Here is a 4,469-nt window from a genome sequence, read left to right as displayed (position 1 = left end):
AAGAAAGGGAGGCAGTAGGGAAAGGTGTTAAGTGGGGATGAGAGGGTGAGAGGGGGATGATTGTTTTAAGTAGAGTTGTAAGGAAAGACCAGGTGGGGAAGGTGACCTTTGAGCACACAGCCCCAAGTAGAGATTACAGATAGGTTAGCAGACCATTGCGGGAAAAGCATTCCAGGTACAGGGAACAGCCAGTGCAAAGGCCTGGAGATGCAGACTTCCAGAGCACATTCCCACAACAGCAGAGAGCAAGTGTGGCTGGAGCAGTGAGGGGTGAGTGGTAGGAAATGAGGTCAAAGAGGATGATCAAAGGCTCAGATATGTCATTCTTTAATTTTATGATTCAATTCTGCATTTATGGAACATTCCTATGTACCAGAAACAAAACCATGCCCAGGGCAGGCATTTTTTAAAAAACAAACAAAACTAAAAGTAGCTACAGAAACTGTTTAGGTAGCAGCTCTATCAGAGGTAACCGCCAGTCTCTTTCTGGCTAAAATATAACGTTGTCAAGTCTCTTCTGCTAGATCAAGCCGTAACCTACCAACCATCTGTGAAGAAGAGTTTTCAAATTTAGGCATGGTCTTTTAACTTGACTATAACAAAAAATACTAACATAGAAGTAAATTCAACAGGAAATTTCACAACCAAATTATAAAGAAGCATAATGTGGCAGGGGATTAACACACAATCCAGAAACCTGTCCGTGTTTCTCAGACCCATTTCTTAGGGACATTTGTTTACCTTGAATTTCGCTGATATACAGGCTTGGGAGAACATTTCTGCGGCAAGTGCCTGTCAATATCTACAGACAGCTCCAAGAAAAAGGCCTGAGTTTCTTTTTCCTCAGCTTTCTTCTCACCTCCCCCCACCCCCACCCAGAGCAGAACACAGAAGGATCCGAGAGAAAAGCCCTGCAGCTCATCAAGATCAAGGCCGGCATTATATTTCAAGTTGAAGTTCAAAACAGCTTGCTTTTTGCTGAGACTTCTTACTTCCTGAAATCAGATGGCGCCTTTTAGTACTTCAGTGTGCTGAGTCACAAGCGAGCTACACACTCACTCTTTCGTTTCAGGCTGCCAGGCTGAGAACTCGTCTTTCTCCATGGCAAAGGGAACGAAAGGACCAAGTCGAGAGCACCTTTGAAGCTTTGATGTTTCTGTGAAGCATCAAGCTTCTCTCTCCTTGTTTTACTTTACGTTGAGGAAATTGGACAATTCAGAAGTAATTTGGTAAAAAACTCTGCCCATAATCTTTACATGATACCACCTACAGCTGCCTAATGACTGCAGTGTTTATTTTATTTTAGCTTATGTTTACCCAGTTATTGTATCATATTCAAACCATGCATGATAAAGATGAGAAAAGTCTAACCCTCCAGAGAGCCATTCAGGGTAGAGTCCTGGAAGCTGAGAAACAGTTGTTGCCCATGGCTCAGTCTTGCTGGCAGACAGGTTTCGGTGAATTAGTGACCAACCAATAAAGATTGGACAATTTCACCTAAAAATCCAAATTTGGAGATGCTTTGAAAACTTGAAAGATCTGCTAATGCTGGACCAAAATTCCCGCATAGGAACAATTGGCCTGACCCTTCAGCCAGACCTGGAGACAGAATGGGTGCTGGGAACATGTGACATGCTCCCTGGGTCATCACTCACCTGACACCACTGCATCCCTCCCCAGTAGTGCCAGTCTCTGTCACAAGGCACCTAGGACCCTCACCGGGTCCAACCACTCTATTTGGCAGATGAGGAAAATGGGGTTCAGAATGAGGAAAGTAGGGTTCAGAGAATTGCAATGACTTATCCAGTGTCACCCAATTAGGTAAAAGCAGGAGCCAAAATTCTGGTCCCCCTTCCAAAGTGCTCTCATTCCCTGGGACTCCAGTTGTAAATGAAATTGGGGCACATCTGAAGCAGTGTCTCAGCTGATACTAGCTCTGAAGTGATTTTAATTATAAATCATCACTAGAAACTAATGAAGGCATCAAAGCTGTGATACTGGTATAGATGGGAAGGGCTGGAGAGAAGTATAACTAGGAGATAAAACATTTCCTGAGGGATTTCAAATGTAAAAAATCTATATTTAAAATATCATGATTTTAGTGAGTCACAGAGTGGGGCAATGAAAACCTGAAAAAAAATCACATCCTAATTTAGCTAGACTGAATACATTAGAAACAATTATTTCTCGGATTCTTCTTTTAGAAGCTTTTTTAAATACAAGAATTCTGCCCATCTATCTACTTCATCATATTAATTCATGGTAATACATTAAATGAAAATAAGTGGGTAATTATTGAGGCCCTTCAAGATTCTTTATAACCAATGATATTATTTTTCTTATAAGGTAAATTTATGCCTTCTCTGAAAAAATTTTGTTTACACTGGTAGATGTATTATAAATAAACATATAACACAAAGCTATGCTGGCCCTGGCCAGGCATGGTGGTTTGCGCCTGTAATCCTGGCACTTTGGGAGGCTGAGGTGGGCAGATCACCTGAGGTTGAGAGTTCAAAACCAGCCTGAACAACATGGAAAAACCCCATCTCTACTAAACATACAAAGATTAGCCAGGCATGGTGGCACATGACTGTAATCCCAGCTACTCGGGAGGCTGAGGCAGGAGAATCGCTTATAAAACCTGGGAGGGAGAGGTTGCAGTGAGCTGAGATCACACCATTGTACTCCAGCCTGGGCAGCAAGAGCGAAACTCCATCTCAGACAAAAAAAAAAAAAAACATATATATACATATATATGTATATATAAGAATATATGTGTGTATATATGTATATATGTGTATATATACACACTTATATATACACACATATATATACGTGTATATGTGTGTGTGTGTGTATACATGTGCTGGCCCTGATAACCTGATGTTGTTTTTTTTTTATTGCATTGATTCCGAATAGAAATGGGAGTTTTCTTAAATTATTTTTTTAGTCACTATTGGTACATAGTCATACTCCATCCTGCTTCCCAGGAAGCTCACACTCCACCTGCACCATCCTCAGATACTTTCACCTTGAAAGGGCTTGAAAGGAAACCAGAATATTTCCATGGAAAAGCAAGTAATCTGGAAACAAACTGCCAGACCTACCGCTAAAAGAAAAAAGTACTAACTGGATCTAGCTGTCATGGTTGAGACAAATGGAAGTGCTACATGTTTTACAGTGTCACACTCTTTCAGCAGAGCCAGCAAATGAGAGGCTTTATTTCTTGCCACATTAGCAGCCATCTAAACCTATGTAACGGTGAGAGACAGTCGAAGCTCAATGCTGTTCAGTAATGCTGTAATGTCACTGGAAATCGCAGTTGCTAAAATTAAACTGACACCTGGCAGAAATTAGCATAACACTTTCCATCACAGCCTTAGACAGAAAGAGTGTCTGTGTGGCACAGGCATTACTGCAAGCAGGGCTGTGCATCACAAGAGGGATCAACGTCTGAGGCCATGCACAGAAAGCTTTCAAGGGATTGGAAACCCACAATTGCAAAAATGTCAGTCTCCCATCCCTTCCCGGGGACCAGAAGTCGATGCTCAAATTCAAAGTCCAAACTTCTCTTTGCTTTCTGTGTTTTTTTTTTTTTTTTTTTTTCACCAAATGGGAGGAGGAGCTCTGTGTTTGGGCAAAGAAAAGGAAGGCTTTATTTTATCATCTGCCAACATGGGTTTTCTCCCTCTCCTCCCCACTACCCTCAGGATCAAGGCAAACTCCTTAGGAGCACTCCTTAATTGGCAGAGAACTTCTTTTAAGGCAATGGGAAGACACTCCTCTCCCCTGGGGCCCAGAATACAGCCTCGTGCTGGCATGTTTTGTTCTAACCTAAAGCATATGTCAGCTTCCTCGCTACACAGCTCAGGAGTCCAATGCAACAAAGAGTTAAACGAATTCCTTGGAAACAAGACCAGTGAAGACTCCTGGAGCTGTGCAGGTGCAGAATTACAGCCTGCCACCGCTCATCAGGCCACAGATTTCCCAGCCCCTGCATGGGGTCTCAGGGATAGCAACATTTGGGTGTTCCTATATTGCCATTTAAAAAAAAAAAAAAGAAATAAATTTCCATTCTCTCAGCATAGAACTGAGCACATAGTAGGTACTCTTAGTAAATATGTGTCAAATAGTCAACACGGTTTTTAAATATTTCATCCAAGGTCCCTTCCACCCCTGTAAGTCTCAGTCTGATTTCAGCTTTCCTAGTCCACAGATGGCCAGTTTAGGGCCAGACCATCTGACATAAGAGCAAAAGGGCCATGTCCCCTTGTGGGAGGCAGGCCAAAGCTCTGCGTTGTAATGAAGTCACCTTATTCAATGGCACGAATTCACACCGTTTAGAAGTCCAAGAAGAATGAAACTGGTAAACATACAAACTGATCAGCAAAAATGAAAACCAAGGAAAGTTTATGTTTTCTTAGCCAAGAGGGGGAAAGGCTGAGGGATGTAAGACATACGCCACAGAA

This window comes from Callithrix jacchus, chromosome 16 (assembly GCF_049354715.1).
Source record: "Callithrix jacchus isolate 240 chromosome 16, calJac240_pri, whole genome shotgun sequence".
Lineage (NCBI taxonomy): Eukaryota > Metazoa > Chordata > Mammalia > Primates > Cebidae > Callithrix > Callithrix jacchus.
This window is presented reverse-complemented; position numbering follows the sequence as displayed.